The 21,007-nt window shown below is 46.2% G+C and overlaps 1 protein-coding gene across 6 annotated transcripts in view; it reads right to left on the bottom strand.

The window, feature by feature from the left end:
- USP15 (ubiquitin specific peptidase 15) overlaps positions 1-21,007 on the bottom strand; it is a 519,523-nt gene that overhangs the window by 431,130 nt on the left and 67,386 nt on the right. The window contains exon 1 of one of the 6 annotated variants that reach the window (XM_030217245.1): positions 14,983-15,049. The exons of the other annotated variants lie outside the window; for them this stretch is intronic. The gene's annotated coding sequence lies outside the window, so the exon portion shown is untranslated. Of the gene's footprint in view, positions 1-14,982; positions 15,050-21,007 lie in introns of those variants that run through there. 6 annotated transcript variants of the gene reach the window in all.

The following is a 21,007-nucleotide window of genomic DNA, read 5'->3' as shown; positions in this document are numbered from 1 at the left end:
AGACGTACCTCTTTCTTGGCTTCTTTCAGTTTCATCCGGTATTCCTCCCTGTGTTCCTCCTCTTGAGATTTTCTATATTTCTGGAACGCTAACTCTTTAATCTTTATTTTCTCAGCCACTTGCTTTGAGAACCATATCAGTTTCCTTTTTCTCTTGCTTTTATTTACTCTCCTTACATAAAGGTCTGTGGCCCTGTTTATTACTTCTTTTAGCCTGGACCACTGTCCTTCCACTTCTCGTATGTCCTCCCAGCCCATCAGCTCCTTCCTCAGGTATTCTCCCATTTTGTTAAAGTCAGCTCGCTTGAAATCCAGGACTTTGAGTTTAGAGTGGCCGCCATCCACATGAGCCGTTACATCAAACAAACCATTTGATGGTCACTGTTTCCCAGGTGTGCAGCCACTTGGACATTTGACACACTATTCCCATTTGTGAGCACCAGATCCAATGTGGCTCCCTCCCTCGTGGGTTCTTTCACCATTTGTCTGAGCAGAGCACTTTGGAAAGCATCCACAATCTCTCTACTTCTTTCCGATTTCGCAGACGGAACCTTCCAATCTACATCCGGCAGATTAAAATCTCCCAACAGCACCACTCTTTTCTTCCCCAACTTTTGAATATCAGCGATCAGATCTTTATCTAGTTCTTCCAATTGTGTTGGGGGTCTATAGACAACACCCACGTGGACCAAGGTTCTATCCCCAGTTCCCTGTCATTTCAGTCGCTGCGATATCATTTCTCACATACAGAGCTACTCCTCCACCTACACGTCCCTCTCTATCCTTCCTAAAAGCAAATGCTACATACCTGTAGAAGGTATTCTCCGAGGACAGCAGGCTGATTGTTCTCACTGATGGGTGACGTCCACGGCAGCCCCTCCAATCGGAACACTTTTCTAGCAAAGTCCTTTGCTAGTCCACGCGCGCCGATGCGCACCGCGCATGCGCGGCCGTCTTCCTGCCCGAACCGGCTCGTGTTCGTCAGTCCCATATGTAGCAAACAAAGCAAGGGAAGACACAACTCCAAAGGGGAGGCGGGCGGGTTTGTGAGAACAATCAGCCTGCTGTCCTCGGAGAATACCTTCTACAGGTATGTAGCATTCGCTTTCTCCGAGGACAAGCAGGCTGCTTCTTCTCACTGATGGGGTATTCCTAGCCCCCAGGCTCACTCAAAACAACAAACATGGTCAATGGGGCCTCGCAACGGCGAGGACATAACTGAGATTGACCTAACAATTTATCCAACTAACTGAGAGTGTAGCCTGGAAAAGAATAAACATGGGCCTAGGGGGGTGGAGTTGGATTCTAAACCCCGAACAGATTCTGAAGCACTGACTGCCCGAACCGACTGTCGCGTCAGGTATCCTGCTGTAGGCAGTAATGAGATGTGAATGTGTGGACAGATGACCATGTCGCAGCTTTGCAAATCTCTTCAATAGTGGCTGACATCAAGTGGGCTACCGACGCTGCCATGGCTCTAACATTATGAGCCGTGACATGACCCTCAAGAGCCAGCCCAGCCTGGGCGTAAGTGAAGGAAATGCAATCTGCTAGCCAATTGGATATGGTGCGTTTCCCTACAGCCACTCCCCTCCTGTTGGGATCAAAAGAAACAAACAATTGGGCGGAATGTCTGTTGGGCTGTGTCCGCTCCAGATAGAAGGCCAATGCTCTCTTGCAGTCCAATGTGTGCAGCTGACGTTCAGCAGGGCAAGAATGAGGATGGGGAAAGAATGTTGGCAAGACAATTGACTGGTTCAGATGGAACTCCGACACAACCTTTGGCAAGAACTTTGGGCGAGTGCGGAGGACTACTCTGTTATGATGACATTTGGTGTAAGGGGCCTGGGCTACCAGGGCCTGAAGCTCACTGACTCTACGAGCTGAAGTAACTGCCACCAAGAAAATGACCTTCCAGGTCAAGTACTTCAGATGGCAGGAGTTCAGTGGCTCAAAAGGAGGTTTCATCAGCTGGGTGAGAACGACATTGAGATCCCATGACACTGTAGGAGGCTTGACAGGGGGCTTTGACAAAAGCAAACCTCTCATGAAGCGAACAACTAAAGGCTGTCCCGAGATCGGCTTACCTTCCACATGGTAATGGTATGCACTAATCGCGCTAAGGTGAACCCTTACAGAGTTGGTCTTGAGACCAGACTCAGACAAGTGCAGAAGGTATTCAAGCAGGGTCTGTGTAGGACAAGAGCGAGAATCTAGGGCCTTGCTGTCACACCAGACGGCAAACCTCCTGCATAGAAAGAAGTAACTCCTCTTAGTGGAATCTTTCCTGGAAGCAAGCAAGATGCGGAAGACACCCTCTGACAGACCCAAAGAGGCAAAGTCTATGCTCTCAACATCCAGGCCGTGAGAGCCAGAGACTGGAGGTTGGGATGCAGAAGCGCCCCTTCGTCCTGTGTGATGAGGGTCGGAAAACACTCCAATCTCCACAGTTCTTCGGAGGATAACTCCAGAAGAAGAGGAATCCAGATCTGACGCGGCCAAAAAGGAGCGATCAGAATCATGGTGCCTCGGTCTTGCTTGAGTTTCAACAAAGTCTTCCCCACCAGAGGTATGGGAGGATAAGCATACAGCAGACCTTCCCCCCAGTCCAGGAGGAAGGCATCCGATGCCAGTCTGCCGTGGGCCTGAAGCCTGGAACAGAACTGAGGGACTTTGTGGTTGGCTCGAGATGCGAAGAGATCCACCAAGGGGGTGCCCCACACCTGGAAGATCTGTCGCACTACCCTGGAATTGAGCGAGCACTCGTGAGGTTGCATAATCCTGCTCAACCTGTCAGCCAGGCAGTTGTTTACGTCTCACTATAGTAAACTTGGGTTCAGAATAATTTATCTTTTTATATATATATACATGTATGCACTTTAAAAAAATGCTAAAGTGTTTTAAATTGTTTTAAATGTGCTCAGACCATACCGTTTACACCCATTATATCCCCAAGAGGAATATGTGGTGGTGTCACAATGGAACCATCATTGCACATATGATGTCTGCCAGATATGTGGCTTGGAGCACCATGCCGTGACGGCGAGCCCAAAGCCACATGCTGACGGCTTCCTGACACAGGGGGCGAGATCCGGTGCCCCCCTGCTTGTTGATGTAATACATGGCAACCTGGTTGTCTGTCTGAATTTGGATAACTTGGTGGGACAGCCGATCTCTGAAAGCCTTCAGAGCGTTCCAGACCGCTCGTAACTCCAGGAGATTGATCTGCAGATCGCGTTCCTGGAGGGACCAGCTTCCCTGTGTGTGAAGCCCATCGACATGAGCTCCCCACCCCAGGAGAGACGCATCCGTAGTCAGCACTTTTTGTGGCTGAGGAATTTGGAAAGGACGTCCCAGAGTCAAATTGGACCGAATCGTCCACCAATACAGGGATTTGAGAAAACTCGTGGACAGGTGGATCACGTCTTCTAGACCCCCAGCAGCCTGAAACCACTGGGAAGCTAGGGTCCATTGAGCAGAACGCATGTGAAGGCGGGCCATGGGAGTCACATGAACTGTGGAGGCCATGTGGCCCAGCAATCTCAACATCTGCTGAGCTGTGATCTGCTGGGACGCTCGCACCCGCGAGACGAGGGACAACAAGTTGTTGGCTCTCGCCTCTGGGAGATAGGCACGAGCCGTCCGAGAATCCAGCAGAGCTCCTATGAATTCGAGATTCTGCACTGGGAGAAGGTGGGACTTTGGATAATTTATCACAAACCCCAGTAGCTCCAGGAGGCGAATAGTCATCTGCATGGACTGTAGAGCTCCTGCCTCGGATGTGTTCTTCACCAGCCAATCGTCGAGATATGGGAACACGTATACCCCCAGCCTGCGAAGTGCCGCTGCTACTACAGCCAAGCACTTCGTGAACACTCTGGGCGCAGAGGCGAGCCCAAAGGGTAGCACACAGTACTGGAAGTGACGTGTGCCCAACTGAAATCGCAGATACTGTCTGTGAGCTGGCAGTATCGGGATGTGAGTGTAGGCGTCCTTCAAGTCCAGAGAGCATAGCCAATCGTTTTCCTGAATCATGGGAAGAAGGGTGCCCAGGGAAAGCATTCTGAACTTTTCCTTGACCAGATATTTGTTCAGGGCCCTTAGGTCTAGGATGGGACGCATCCCCCCTGTTTTCTTTTCCACAAGGAAGTACCTGGAATAGAATCCCAGCCCTTCTTGCCCGGAGGGCACGGGCTCGACCGCATTGGCGCTGAGAAGGGCGGAGAGTTCCTCTGCAAGTACCTGCTTGTGTTGGAAGCTGTAAGACTGAGCTCCCGGTGGACAATTTGGAGGTTTTGAGGCCAAATTGAGGGTGTATCCTTGCCGGACTATTTGGAGAACCCACTGATCGGAGGTTATGAGAGGCCACCTTTGGTGAAAAACTTTCAACCTCCCTCCGACCGGCAGATCGCCCGACACTGACACTTGGATGTCGGCTATGCTCTGCTGGAGCCAGTCAAAAGCTCGTCCCTTGCTTTTGCTGGGGAGCCGAGGGGCCTTGCTGAGGCGCACGCTGCTGACGAGAGCGAGCGCGCTGGGGCTTAGCCTGGGCCGCAGGCTGTCGAGAAGGAGGATTGTACCTACGGCTTACCAGAAGAGTAGGGAACAGTCTTCCTTCCCAAAAAAATCGTCTACCTGAAGAGGTAGAAGCAGAAGGCTGCCGGCGGGAGAACTTGTCGAAAGCAGTATCCCGCTGGTGGAGCTGCTCTACCACCTGTTCGACTTTCTCTCCAAAAATGTTATCCGCACGGCAAGGCAAGTCCGCAATCCGCTGCTGGATCCTATTCTCCAGGTCGGAGGCACGCAGCCATGAGAGTCTGCGCATCACCACACCCTGAGCAGCGGCCCTGGACGTAACATCAAAGGTATCATATACCCCTCTGGCCAGGAATTTTCTGCACGCCTTCAGCTGCCTGACCACCTCCTGAAATGGCTTGGCTTGCTCAGGAGGGAGCTTGTCCACCAAGCCCGCCAACTGCCGCACATTGTTCCGCATGTGTATGCTCGTGTAGAGCTGGTAAGACTGGATTTTGGCCACGAGCATAGAAGAATGGTAGGGCCTTCCCTCCCAAAGGAGTCCAAAGGTTCTAGAGTCCTTGCCCTGGGTGGCGCCGAACAGGCTCCCGTAGAACTCTTAGCCTTCTTTTAGGGCAAATGCCACAACTCCAGAGTGCGTGAGGTCAACTGATGTGCGCATCACGCTCTGGGTCCCCATGAATCCGGTACTGGGGACTACAATCTTCTTGGGAATTGTGGGGATTACTGTAATGTGGCTTACGGTCCAGTTCGCCAGCAAATGTCTTTTAGGACATGATGCATGGGTACTGTGGACGCTTCCTTAGGTGGAGAAGGATAGTCCAGAAGCTCAACATTTCAGCCCTGGGCTCGTCCTCCACAACCACCGGGAAGGGGATGGCCGTAGACACCTTCCGGACAAAGGCCGCAAAAGACAGACTCTCGGTGGGAGAAAGCTGCCTTTCAGGGGAGGGAGTAGGATCTGAAGGCAGGCCATCACGAGCTCCTCGTCAGAGAAATATCTGATGTCCTCCTCCTCCTCCCACGAGGCCTCACCATCGGTGTCAGACACAAGTTCATCGGACCTGTGTCTGAAGCCGTGCCCGCTCGACCCCGTGGAACCACGGCCATGGTGTGACGTCGAGAGGTAGACTCCCTCGCCCGCACCGGCGAAGCTCCCTCCGCCGACGTCGTCGTGGAGCCTTCCTGGGAGGCGACCGCAAGCGGCACCGATGTCGGAGACCTCACCCCGGGCAAGGGGCCAGCCGGCGCCTCACTCGACGGTACCGATGGCGCAAGCACCCCCAGTACCGGAGGGGAAGGGCGCAACAGCTCTCCCAGGATCTCTGGGAGGACGGCCCGGAGACTCTCGTGCAGAGCGGCTGTAGAGAAAGACATGGAAGCCAATGCAGGTGTCGATGTCAGAGTCTGTTTCCGGGCGTGGAGGCTGTTTCCGGGCTGGTCCAAGGTGGAGCGCATCGACACCATCCTGAACAGAGGGTGAGCGGTCCTACCGTGCCGATGGCCTACTGGGTGCCGACTCCCTCGGTGACCCAACTCTCGTACCGACACGGGAAGGAGACCGGTGTCGATGCTTCTTTGACTTCTTTCAAACGAAGCATGACACCGGAGCTTCCCGGCACCGACGAGGAGGACGTAGAATCCAGCCGTCGCTTCCTCGGGGCCGAGGCCGAAGAAGGTTGGTCTCGGGGGGCTGTACCGCAGGATCCCCTCAGGGTAGGGGGAGACCCACCCGAAGGCTCACCGCCACCAGCAGGGAATGGACAGCCCTCACCTGCACTCCAGTCGAAGCACCACCGTCCGACGACATCAGCAGAAGTGGAGTCCCGTACCACCGACGCCGACGCAGCCTTCCGATGTCTCGGCCCCGATGCAGAGGGTCGATGCCTCGATGCAGTCGCGGCCGAGGCGGAGGTCTTGACGCTGCCGACGTCGATGCACTCGATACTCCCGGTGCCGATGCCGACGAAGAGCCCGAGAACAAAACGTTCCACTGGGCCAATCTCGCTACCTGAGTCCTTTCTGTAAAAGGGCACAAAGACTACAGGCCTGCGGGCGGTGCCCAGCCCCCAGACACTGAAGACACGACGCGTGCCTGTCAGTGAGCGAGATTACCCAGGCGCACTGGGTGCACTTCTTGAAGCCGCTGGGAGACTTCGATGACATGGGCGGAAAAATCAAGCCGGCGAAATCAAAACTCGTAATTGCGGTAAGGCACCAAAAAAGAGGGGAAGAAAAAAATTCGACCCGAGGCCTCAAAAGGGCCTACCCCGAAAACGAACAGAAACTTAACGGGGCAAAAACTGGAAATACCGGAAGGGGAAAAAAGACCCTCTTCCGAATCCTTTTCCCTTTTTTTTTTTTTTAATAGCGAAAGAGCCAAAAAGACGCGCGAGGTCGATTTAAGGGGCGCGAACGGCGTAACACGACCGTACCGAGCGTGGACAAAAGAAGACTGACGAACACGAGCCGGTTCGGGCGGGAAGACGGCCGCGCATGCGCGGTGCACAGTGCGCGCGAAGACTAGCAAAAGGACTTTGCTAGAAAAGTGTTCCGATTGGAGGGGCTGCCGTGGACGTCACCCATCAGTGAGAACAAGCAGCCTGCTTGTTCTTGGAGAAAAGATTATAGCCTGGTATGTTTACATCCCAATCATGGGAACCATTGAGCCATGTCTCTGTGACTGCAACTATGTCCAAATCAGCTTCCAAAATCAGGGCTTGAAGGTCATGAATTTTATTGCTTAGACTGCGAGCATTTGTGGTCATTGCTTTCCATGTACATTTGCTAGTATGTGTTTTGGTTTTAGTGATTTGTGAGGGTGTTTTCTCTTTGGGTACATTCTCATATTTTTGTTCCCCCTTCCTTGCTTTTTCTTTTTTTTTCGCTTCAGTTTTATTTTCAGGAACATCACAGTGCTGTAGTGGAGCAAAAGAATTTTGTAGTGGCAACACTTGTGCGGGCGGATGCTTCTGTGTCACATGATGAAGTCTGCCTGAGCCTACTGTGAACCATCTGTTCTTATGTGGTTTTATTCTTTGAGGCAGTGGTGAGAAGTTATGATTCTGCGCAGTCCTATAAGTTGCTCTAATTGCATCTAATTCTTGCATTACTTTACAGAGCTCTTGTTTTAAAGTAGATAGCTGAGGGTATCCACTCTATTGGCTATTTTCATGTCATCAACAAAAAGGCAAACCTTTCCTTCCAACCCTTCAGCAATATCTCCCACAAATATATTAAACAGAATAGGCCCCAGCATCGACCCCTGAGGAACTCCACTGCTCACCTTCCTTTCCTCCAAGCGGATTCCATTTACCACTACCCTCTGCCACCTGTCGGTCAGCCAGTTTCTTATCCAGTTCACCACTTTTGGTCCTAAGTTCAACCCTTTCAGCTTATTCATGAGTCTTCTGTGGGGGACCGTATCAAAGGTTTTGCTGAAATCCAAGTAGATTACATCTAGTGCATATCCTTCATCCTTTTCTTTTGTCACCCAGTAAAATAAGTCAATAAGATTCATTTGGCAGGATTTTCCTTTGGTAAAGTCATGTTGCCTTGGGTCCTGTAATCCGTTGGCTTCTAGAAAGTTAATTATCCTTTCTTTCAGCAGTGACTCCATTATTTTTCTTACCACCGACATGAGACTTACCAGTCTGTAGTTTCCCACTTCTTCCCCGTCTCCACTTTTGTGAAGAGGGACCACATCCGCTCGTCTCCAATCCCACGGAATCTCTCCCATCTCTAAAGATCTATTAAATAAATCATTACGAGGTTCCGCCAGGACCTCTCTAAACTCCTTCAGTATCCTGGTATGTATACCATCCGGCCCCATAGCTTTGTCCACCTTCAGATTTTCAAGCTGTTTATAAACTCTCTTCCGTAAACGGCGAAGTATCCACTCCATTCCCAGATGTTCCCTTGGCAGCGGACCGCGGTCCTTCTCCAGGATTTTCCTCCGTGAACACCAAAGAGAAGTAATTGTTTAGCACATTCGCTTTATCTTCATCACCCTCCACATAGCCACTCATTATCTTTCAGTCTTGCAATTCTGCTCCTATCTTTTCTCCTTTCTACTACTACTATAAATCATTTCCAATACATCAGAAAAAGGTCTTGTCACCTCTCTTTACATCTATAGAAAATGTTTCTTCCGCTCGCGCTTTCGCTTGCCATATTTCCCTCTTCGCTTCTTTGAGTTTAATCCGATAATCTTTTCCGTGAAACCTCTCATTACATTCTTTTGATTTCTTGAACAAAGCCTCTTTTGCTCTTATTTTTTCAGCTACTTGTTTGGAGAACCATATAGGCTTCCTGCTTCTCTTGTTTTTGTTTACTTTCCTCGCATAAAGATCAGTTGCCATATTTAGCTTTGACCACTGATTTTCCACATCTCCTATGCCTTCCCACGCTAACAGCTCCTTCTTCAGGTATTCTCCCATTTTATGAAAATCAGTATGTCTGAAATTCAGCACTTTTGAGTTTTGTACGCCCGCACTCCGCCTTTGCACTTATATCAAAGCATATGGTGTGACGATCACTATTACATAGGTGGGCACCCATCCGGAAATTGGAAACACTTCCTCCATTTGTGAGCACTAGATCCAGGATCGATCCTTCCCTCGTGGGTTCATAACCATTTGTCTGAGCAAGGCACTTTGACAGGCGTCCACAATCTCCCCACTTCTTTCCGATTCCGCACGTCACACGAATTGAAATCTCCCAACAGTAGCACCTATCCTTTCATAATAATCTTTTGAATATCTTCTATCAGATCCTTGTTTAACTTCTCCGTTTGTGCCGGAGATCTGTTGATAACCCACTTGTGGATACAGGTTCCGGCTTCTCTTTCCAGGATAACTCATAAAGCTTCTTCCTTCCCCCAGGTTCCCCGTATTTCAGCCGCTCTGATATTGTCTCTCAAATACAGCGCCACTCCTCCATCTCTTCAGCCCTCTCTATCCTTCCTAAAAGATTGTAGCCCAGTATGGTCACATCCCATTCATGGGAATCATTGAACTGCGTCTCTGTAATAGCATCAATATCCAAGTTTTCTTCAAACATCAGTGCTTGCAAGTCTTGAACCTTTTTACTTCGACTACGAGCATTTGTGCTCATTACTTTCCATGTACTCAGTGAGTTTCGGTGGTTTTCTATATTTACATGGCCTTTCCCTCTGCCACCATGTTTATTCTGGGGGTGACTTTCCAAATTCCCTTCTTTCCTTTTGTCACCCCCACCTTCTAGTTTAAATGTCTAGAAACATACTATCTGAATTTCTCCCCAAGGATCCTTTTTCCCCATCACAGAAAGATGTAGCCCATCATTACAGTACAGCCTGTTATTTTTCTACGTATTACCCCATGCTCCTATGTATCTAAAACCTTCTTCTTTACACCAAGACTCAAGCCACTTATTGAATTCCACTGTTTTGCATAGTCTTTCCTCTCCCTTCCCCCACGTAGGAATTACTTTAGAAAAAGCCACAGTCCGAACCAAAAATTCAGTCCCTCCCCAAGCTTCTGGAATGCTAACAGGTTTAGCAGCAGAAGGGGAGCTGAAGGGGAAGGATAAAGGTAGGTACCTGTATGGAGGAGAGGGGAGGAATGTGCTGTGAGAAGGAAGTGTGTGTATGCAGCTTTTCATTATATTCAGAATGTTTAAAAGATTTCCATAAAGTGGGAATTTACCAGTACCAAGACATCCAGTTCAGAGGTTCAACTAATCATGTGATTAAAAATGTTAATACCACAATTAATTTTGATTTTGATTATAATTTTTAATTGTTGCCCCCCCCCCCTAATTGAATAGCATATTGTAAAGAATAATCAGCCATGCTCAGCATTTGTTCAAAAGGATGTTTGGGTCAACATTCAGAAAAACTTGAAAAGCATGTGTCCAAAATGAATGTCATGATTAATCGTGCAATTAAAAATTTTTAATCACACAACTGATTGCGATTAAAATTCTTGATCGGTGCCCACCCCTAATAAATAGGTAAGTCCACATTTCCCCTTCCTTATCATCCATGCCAGACCAGTCCAGATGAGTTTTATGTACCCAAGCTGTACCTAGACTAGGTAGGAAAAAGTCACAATAGCTCTCAGGACTATTGTGCAAACCCATGTTAAGGCAGTCAGAGAAGGGGTGTAATGGAGACAAGGGTACTGCTCGAAGAATGATCTAGAAATTGGTAACTAAGATTCAATGCTAAAAAAATATAGGGTCAAGCAATTGGGTTACAAAAATCCAAAGGAACCAAGTATAGGGGGTGAAGTACTTCTGTGCAAAAAAGAAGAGCGGGACTTGAGGACGATTGGTGGCTCAAAGAAACCTAAAGAAATACTTTTTCACAGAAAGGGTGGTGGATGCATGAAAATGCTCCCCAGTGGAGGTGGTGGAGAGAAAGACTGTGTTGGAATTTAATGCATGGGACAGGCATATGGGGTTCTCTTAGGGAAAAGAGGAGATAGTGGTTGCTAAGGATGGGCAGACTGGATGGGCCATTTGGCCCTTACATGCCATCATGTTTTTATCCTCTGAAAGACAGATTCTAACCCTGCCTACTAGGACTCCTTTGCTCTAATCAAGTGGGCTAGCTGACCCTCTGGGACTTGCCAACTCTTACTGGTGTGATCTAAGGAGATCATCTCCCTGACTCCTGAAACTGATGCATTAAAAGACCACTGTACTTTATTAGAGAACATCAATAGACCAATCTAAAATTTAGAAGGACCTACAAACATCTCTGAACAACAAACTGATTTGAGAGTGGCTACCCCTAAGTTGACCTACATACCTTTGTCACTATCAGAAGAGAGAAAACTTGATTCTGTCAGAATGAAAAACTACCTTCAGAAGGATCAGATTAGTGGACACAGAGATTTCCTTTAAAATTATTCAAGGAGACCAACCTCTGACCCAAGAGCCTAAGAGGAAGAGGACTGAGGTTCCAAAAATGATCTTGCATGCTTTCCTAGAGCCAGACTCTGCCCTCTGTAAAAGTGGTGCATTTATCTTCTCTACAATCTCTTGTGGAGGAAGGAAGAGTGAAGAAATAGATCCTTCAAGAGAAATAGTGTCTCCCTAAAAACTGAACTAGCAGAGGCTTCAAACTCGAAAATAAGTATAAATTATTCTTACATGTTAATTTTCTTTCCTTTAGTACTGCTAGACCTGTCCAGAACTTGTGGACTGTACCATCAGCCAGCAGATGGAGACAGATATTAAAGACCTGTGAGCTCTGCCCTATAAGGGCATCATGCAGCCTTAGGTCTTCAGTATAACAACAATGGAAATTGGGACGTTTCTTTTTCACCTGAAACATTGTACTAATAAAGTATATTTCACCTACTGACACTAAAATTTGAAACATTTTCCTTATGAAAAGCAATGGAAATAGCAAATCCATCAAACTGTAACTCTTAGAGTAAATGTTTGTGAGTCTATGGACTGGTCTGGTAGGAGGGAAAGAGGAAGACAAAGGGATCTGTATGATTCACTTATATATTTTTGGCACAAAGCAACAATAAAATGGCTGATCTCATCAGTACAAGATCACTGTAGAATTATGAGCACAGTCATGCACTATGGAATGGGTCAAAAGGGCAGAGATTGATAAGTCTGTGTGACTCTGGAATTTATGATCTATTATGATACCCTTACGGGCAAGCAAGCTTGGGAAAGAAACTAGTGTAAACGAAAGGAAGAATGTGGTTTAACAGGTTTAGTAAAGCAGATGGTGAGAACCAGATAATTATGAGAAGGATAATTTGCAGAAAAAGTCATGTAAATCATTGTCTGAAACAAACGATATAAGCCGCCCTCTTAGAACAGTATTTCAGAGACGCAGTCACAGTGAACATCTTTTTATGTAACTGTACTGATCTCTCATGAGAAACTATAATTGTAGCTGTATTTGGTAAGTAAAGAAACAATTGACTTTCTCATATGCACGTAGCCCTGGTTTCTTTTATCCCCCCCAAGTTGTTGATGGCTGGTATATGCTAATTTGGGAGGGGTACAAGGGGCCTAAAAATATCACTGACCAGGTTTTATTCCAAGTGCCCCACAGCTCAATCTTCACTTTTGGCCAAGTGCTTTGTATGCACCCACCTGGCACCTGTTTGCCTACCTGATCCCAAGCCACGCTAAATACACTGGATAACATCCTGGAATGCCATGACTTAAACCTGCAGTGCATCACCTCCCTTAAATTCCAAACATACTGGAAGTAGAAGGAGAAAGGATTGCACTCACCTAGCTGGTGCCTGCTAACAAGCCAGGCCAAATGCACCGGCTGACGCAGTGTACTGCCATGATTTACCTGCAGCATGTCACTTCCCTTTTCCCCAGACATATTGGAAACAAGTGGAGGGAAACTCAATCTATGTTCCACCAAAAATCTGGGTCTACAGCCTTCCCAAGAATCTACCCAGTCTAACTGTAGCTGCTCTACCAGACTACATGTCTGTACTACCTACTGAAGCCAGAGAAATACTGGGAAGCTGAAGCTTTTTCTCTCTGACTCCATCTGCTGGCAAGGGGACATAACACACTAGTCTGGACTGATCTGACATGGATAAGGAAAATTAAGTTGTATTTCAGTCTGTCCTTGGCTATAATACCATTTTTGTAATGTGAAGTAATTTCAGGAAAACAGACAAACTGTAATACTCTAGTCACTGGCTTAACAGTTAACTACTTTTGACAAAAGTTAGCAAGTGTCATTTTTAGATGAGAAGACCAATTTTAAAAGTCAGGATGAATTCTCAGGCAATTTCTACCTACCAAGAAGGTATAAAAGAATAACTCAATTTAGCTAAATTAGATTCTTTTTTTTTCTCCATGCACCACAGCTATTACCTTTTACATTTTCAAGTCACATTAGATGAAAAATAACTCAGAAATTACATTAAAACAATGAGTTTTGGAAACTCTTAATACTGTTGCTATTATCTTTAAAACTAAGAGCCCCTTTCAATAAAGCTTAACATTTGCTAAGGGGTATCTGTTTGCGCTGCCGTGTCCATAGGAATAAAATGAGCTACGAAGGCAGACAGTGTAACTCCATTAGTGTATGTTAAGCATTAGTCAAAAAAAAAAAAAGTGAGGGCCTCAATCATCTACATATTAAAACTACCGTATTTTTCGGACTATAAGACGCACCGGACCATAAGACGCACCTAGGTTTTAGAGGAGGGAAATAGGAAAAAAAAATTTTTCCTTTTTCCCTCCTCTAAAACCTAGGTGCTCCGGTGCGTCTTGTCCGAGTTCGGGATCGCCCTCCCCCCGGCCCTGTCACCACTTCTCCCCTACTCACTTCAATTCTCGGCGTCCATTTTGAATCTCGCCGAGACCGTCAGGCAGCATACAGGAGGACGGAGAGCAGCGCGCTGGGCAGGAAAGAGGGGGCTCTTTCCTGCCCCGACGTCACTAGACCACCAGGGAACATTGCATGACGTGAGTAGGGGAGAAGTGGTGACAGGGCCGGGGGGAGGGCGATCCCGAACTAGGGGGGAGAGCGATCCCGAACTCGAGGGGAGGGCGGGAGGGAGGGAACTCGCTACCTTCAGACTATAAGACGCACCCCCCATTTTCCTCCCAAATTTTGGGGGAAAAAAGTGCGTCTTATAGTCCGAAAAATACGGTATGTGCAACCTGTTGAAAATTCAGTGGCACTTTTGTGACTGCCATCACCTCTTTGGCTTAACGTCTGTACTCTGTTCCCACCTTTACCCGGTCTCAACTCAGGTTTGTGCAGCGATTGCGAACACACTATTGCCCTTCAAAGCACCTAGGAACCCCAATCAAGCACAAGAATCACTTGCAATCCGTGTTCTGGCAAGATGATAAAATTGTAGTTGTAGTGTATCTGTAGCTATAACCATTTCAGAGCACACATATCAACCAGATTGCATGTCTTACAGTGCTCACAGCATCCACTGTAGATATAGGGGGAAAACAGCAAGAACTAGGGGACAAGCTTATTAGATACAAATAATTACACATGCTTCTGTATTATGTGTATCAAATATCTACATAATTTAGGCAAAAGTTATGATCACATGTGCATAAAGATAAACAAAGTACCCACAAAGTGTTTTAAAGAAAACTTTATATTAAATTGTCCTAAATGAAGTCTTACACCACTTAATCAATAACTCAAATTCAAGAACTATTCAAGCAATAATTCCAACCACCTAGTTTACTTATAGAAAAACTGGGTATTTTGTCAACACTTTTTAAAATAAATATTGTCAACACAAAAACTCCAACCCAAAATATTTAACTGTACTTGTAGAATTGATATCTACCTAAGGAACAATTTGACATTTGCTACTACAAATCACAATAAAGCCAACATTATCAGCTCAAATACGCATGCAAGTGAACAAATTAAGAAAAATAATAATTCAGGAACACCTTTATGGCATTCAGGGGAACTTACCTCTGGGTCCCTCCCAAAAGTAGGGAAGGAAGACAGTAGGCACTGCAGTCACAATCTCCTACACTAATGGAGTACTTTGGTCATGTAGATTGTTCTTTAAATAGAATCTGCCTGACACATGATACCAAGAACATACTTAGCAAAGAAAAACATCTATGTGAATGTTACTGGAAAATCACTTTCAACACCACCACCTTCAGTTACTACTACTACATAAATATGAAATCTTATTACAAATAATAATAATAATAATAATAAAAACACAGACCATAAAGAAATGCTGGCTCCTGTTAAAAATTATTATACATATACATAAAGGCAGATGTTTATCAGCAGACTGGTTTATGCATATGCAGTCTGACACCTGACAAAACTCAAAAGGACATGGGCATGACAGACCAGTACAGCAACAGGGAGCGTGGGCACTGACTGGCTAACAGGAGACAACGCAGAGGAACCTGTGTGGTATGGTTAGCCAGGAGGCCAGGCCCCACTAGACAAACAAGAGACAGCACAGCTATTGCCTCACAGCAATACAGCATCAGATGTGCAAATGTAGCAGAGGGCAGAAGGAAAGAGAAGTAAGCAAGACTGGGGGAGAACAAAACAGTCAAGTATCCTCACCCCCACACAACTGCTCCACCTATAATTTTTAATGAGCTGGTCCACAAGTAATATATAGATGATATATAAAGATTCCAAAGGCTTAGACAAACTAGATAGGCATAGAACTAGATAAGTAAATGATCACAAAAGCTGCATTAAGTGGGCTCTGTTCAAACAATAGACCTTGAATCAAACCATGTAAGCCAGTCATATTATTATAGACAATTTGGCAGCCTACTGACTAACCTGCAATAAAATAACACATTTAAACATTATTTTATCTCTGGAAAATTACTGCTGGATTCATTAACCTGTGATAAAGACTGGTCAATGGACTGAAATATGTTTCCCTCTTCTCCTCCCATCCAAAATTGGTGGTGGGATAATGGTGATGGGTATATATTCCACCCCCCCCCCCCCACCCCCCCGGATCACTGTTCCTACCCAGTTTACAACTGTTGAATCTAAATCTCAATGTGGCAGTGCAAGCCCTGCTCCCTTTATTTGTTAAATTCAACAGGCCCTGCCCCAATCAGCACCCATCCCTACACGCTCATTCCTCCCAGCATCAACTGCCAGTCCCTAGAGTCTAGTGGGGGCAGGGGCCAACCGTGATCAATGTTTAAAATGGTACCACCTGGGGGTTGTCACATGTCCTGATCCAAGACAGACACCTGAGATATTTTCTCCCACCAGTGGTCAACAATGTCCTCTTGCCAGCTTACACTATGAGACTTGAAACTGATGAGAAGCCACTTTGATATCTGAAACCACATGGCGACCAAATCTTCTAAAAACTGACACTGCTTTTACAGTCAGTCGGCCCACTAAGCATTCAAAACATGAGCCATCAATGCCTGAGAAGGCTGCACCAGGCGCCAGCAGAAGATCGAGAGCTTTCTATCTCTGCCAAACTTCGGGATCTGATTGGACTACTACAAGTAAATTTAAATGCAATGGCTGAGCTCAAAACAGGGATGTTAGTGATTTCTACACAGCTGCCCTAGTATCATCAGCAGCTTGAAATACTCGAAGAGTGGGTGGCCATCTCAGGCACAAGATTCCCAGGACACGGGACGTCAGCTCATTAAGTTAGATGAGATCCACCAAGATCTAGAGGACATGGCTAACTGCAGGCGGCGTAATATTGTGCAGTTGCTGGGTCTCCCTGAAAAGAGTGAAGGATCAGATATACTATTGTTTCTGCAAACATTTATTCCACAAATACTAGGCATAAAGTTGAACCACTGTTACAACTATCTTAAGTGATCTCCATGACTCCCCTTGACGAAGGCAACATTGTTCTGGAAGCCTCATTAGATCTATCCGTGGCTTTCGACCTAGTCATTTTGTCCTCCTTTCTCATCTCCGTGAAATAACCTGTCGGGTTCTGTTCTTTCATGGTTCACATCATTTCTCACTAGGCTCTATCTTATCGCCACTGTTATTTAACTTCTGAGTCTTTCCACTTTAATACAAGACTATAATATTTAAAAAAAATGTTATGAAGATGATATCCTTATTTTTCCTATTTCTCCATCTAACCCCAACCTTACCAGCTTATAGAACTGTACTAAATTCTTAGCAGATTGGCTTGCCTCACATAGGCTTGTCCTTAACCCAGCCAAAACTATTACTTCATGGATCACAGGACTCCATCCTACCCCATCCTTACCCCAAGTCTCTTGATAGGCCTCTATGAACCGTGGAATCCTTCTGTTTGCTCAGTATTATTTTTGATTCAAAGATAACACTTGATTCCCAAGTTTCCCAGGTTACTAAACTTAGATTTCTATTCCTGAGGAGACTCCAGTCCATTCATAGCTATCTAGATATTCCCTCGCTCCATATGCTGATACATGCTTTCATAATGTCCAGACTCAGCTACCGCAACTCTATTGCGGTATTATCTCTCCTCTCTGACCATTCCCTACATACCAACTAATTCTCTTAGGTCTCTTAATGCTCATTGCCTTTCGCTACCCTCCCCCTAAGAAGGCACACTACAAAAATACTAGATCTTATGCATATTTCACAGCCCCAAAGTTTTGGAATTACCTCCCCCACTTTTTAAACCTGATGTATGGACACCCTCCTCCACTAGCCTAGCCAACTGCTCACAGCCGCAGGCTCAGCATCATCAGAACTGTTGCCCTACCCAATGACTCCTTTCCCTTCCCATTTTTTTCTCTCTCATCTGGAATGTATGAATGTTGTCTGTCCTCTTTATTGGTGTTCCTTTCTTATGTCACCTATGTTTTTAGATTTTGTTATACACCACTATGATTTATGAGCTTTTAATGGCAGTATATCAAGTCCATAATAGACTATAATGTGCACATCCAGATGAAAAGCCAAAGGTGCCTTTTTCAAAGCAACCGTTGAAACCTGCTAAAGCCACTACCGGTACCTTCAATGAACCAACTGTCAACTCCTTCTTGTATCCTTCCTATATGAACAAGAGACTTGACATCACATCTCATAAAAAAAAAAACCTTGAAGCATGTTACAATAAAATACAATGATTATTTTATGAGCAAAAACCTCATAAAATTATATTTCCAAATTCCAAACCAGAAGCCCAAAAGGGTGAGACTACTCTTTCCATACTCAAACTCTTCAGAATCACAGATACACCACAGTATCAGGGTAGCAATAACATCCTCTGCATAGCCACATGTCAAACACAACCTCTCAACAGCCATGCCATAAGACAAAATCAAAATGGATCCTCTATGAGCAAAAGACCCTGAACCAGAAGGCCTCAACCCCTGCAGAAGTCTGATGGCCTGACCCACTTTCAGCTGAATTAGGTGTGTGCACCATGGCCTCCTGGACCAATCTGGGATGAGAAACTATCCTCTGCACTACACTTCCTAGCATCAGTCACAGAGGAAATATACAGAGCATCCCTGATTTCAGCTATGGTTGAACCAGCACATACATACCTGCTGACCTTTGCTGCTTCCATTTTGCCTTGTTGACATCAATCCAGGAGGCGCAAGCCCCCACCAATGTTTTATGACAGCAAGGATGTATTGGACACTTCCCATTCCCCCTGTGTAGAGAGAATACCTGCAGAGAAAATCTCCCTGAATGTTCTGGACGCTGGCTATATGGGTGACCAAATACATCTTGCCCAGCATAACAGCCGGTCAGCCTCCTGTGCTACTGTCATTCTCTTCATTCTTCCTTGCTTGTTGACATATGCAATCACTTTAGCATTGTCTGAGAAAACCCTCGCTACCTTGCCTATTACTAGATCTCCAATGGACTCCAGCTCCAACTGTTTAGCTCTTGTCTACAAGTGGTTTATTGACCAGATTGCTTTGAGCTGCAAACACTTCCCTGGAACCATCTGTTCCTGATAGCAGACACCCTAGCCCTACAATCTGGCATGCCCTTCATCAGATTTTGTGAACTTCATCCATGATCTCATACTGTTTTGTGATGCCAGAGACCACAGGAGGCAACACTTATAGATCTGCAGCAGGAGTACATGGCCTCAAACCCATGGGACTGACTATGGTTGCTGCAAAAGACCAATACTTACATGTAGTCCCATGCTTGAGGGGACGTTTCCAAAAATTCCAGAATTTGGGCCTGAATCTTCATAAGCCTTTCCCTGGGGAAGAAATCTTTCCCTCCTTGGTGCTGAACTGTTTTTTTTTAGATATATGATGCATTGAAAAGAAATTAGGTTGCTTTTCTCAAAACTGATTACTCTGCCAAGAGATTATAGCAGTTGTACCAACTGTTACTTGTCTACTCTCCTCTTCTGAATTGGAATGGATGAGCTAGTTATCTAGATATGGATGCATTCTGATAACTTCCTGGTGGAGAACTGCCCCACTACCACTATCACCTTGGAGGTTGTAGCTGGGTCCCCCTTCCAGGACCCAGCCAGGCTCAACCCTGCTTAGCTTCCTTCTTCACCTGACTGTTGCCTCACTCCACACCACCTTGGCCTGTTCTGGAAACTCAGTGCCAGACCCCCTGAGAGCTTGCAGGACTTCCTCCTCTCTCTATTGTTGCCACAGAGGCTCAATCAAGGCAAAACGTTTATAGAAAAAAAAACTATTTTCTTGCTTCCATTCAGCATAGACACAAAAGGAAAACACCTTACTCCCAAGGTTGTTAAGGTTTGCTGCCAAAGTCTCATTCAGGGTTTAAACAGTCCATATAACTTCACTTTAGCCAAAATTACTTCTTTTAGGGAACAGTACATTATCAGAAAGAAAACACAATAGCTTGGTAGGTTGCAGGCCCAGACCTTTTCAGTATGAAACAGTTTACACAGTCTTTCTTACAGCACAGCTACACAGCTTTGGTCCCACCTGGTTCAGACTGGGGTTTCAATTGTGCCCAGCCCTCTTTATCTCCCAGGGGCTGCACCTGTTTCCTCTTTAGTAGAGATCTCCCCCAGCGCCTCAGTCTCTCTCCTCTGGTCTTCCACCAGTCTCTCCAAGGCACAGCTAGCCACCCTCTTACAGCAGCTTTTCGGGTTTGAGCCAGAGCTCCAATCTCCATCTGTTCCTCCTCTAGTCTTTCAGTAACCTCCATTTTATCCTCCAACTTCCCCGCCCCCAACCTCTCCAGCTGGCCCTCCTCACCTTCCTCAGAGACCATTTCCCAATCTTCTATCTCCTCCCCTAACTCTTGCACAGCTGGGTGGGGAAGAGAGGGATTCTGGGACTGGTAGTTCCTCCTCTTCTTCCTTAACCCGACCAACCTCTCTGCCTCCGGTAGCGCAGCTTTCTGAATGTGGGTGTTGTGCACATGAAGTCTGCCCCGTTGGGGTTCCCTGGCTGCCTGCACCCCCCTTTTGCGTGCCTTCCCGGATCCCCTTTCACCTACCCTCTCACAAGGTCTAGGGCATTGATGCAATCTGAACGGCACAGTTTGAAACAGAGAGTAGTGGCCCAGGATGGCAAACTGAAGGAACTTATGATGGAGATCAAATCGGTAAGTTAAGATACACTTTATTGAGATCCAAAGCTGCTAAGAATCTCCCTAGCATACCATCGTTATCACCAAATGCAATGTTGCCATTATGAAATGTACCACTACAGGTCTAGGATAGGGTAAAAGTCCCTTTTTTATTTCTGGAACAATTCAGTAAATATAGTACCTTCAGGACCCCCCACCAACTGAGCTACATATTTGAAAATGCCACAGAAAAATAATAGGGCTCTAGACTAGACTTGAACTTCTTAAGATTTAGTTCAGGATTTAAGGGACAAGGAATTCCATAAGACCCATCACCACCTGCAGGAGACAGAGAAATACTGGCAAGCTTGAGCTGTACATTGCCTTCTATAGGGCACAGCATATAAGCTATTTGTCTCTCGTCTTTATCTGTTGGTTGACGGGCACAGCTCACTACTGGTTGTTGACTGGTCTGGTTAGGATAAAAGAG

This window comes from Microcaecilia unicolor, chromosome 10 (assembly GCF_901765095.1).
Source record: "Microcaecilia unicolor chromosome 10, aMicUni1.1, whole genome shotgun sequence".
In the NCBI taxonomy this organism is placed as follows: domain Eukaryota; kingdom Metazoa; phylum Chordata; class Amphibia; order Gymnophiona; family Siphonopidae; genus Microcaecilia; species Microcaecilia unicolor.
Note: the sequence above shows the minus strand (reverse complement) of the source record. Positions and strands in the feature narration are given on the sequence as shown.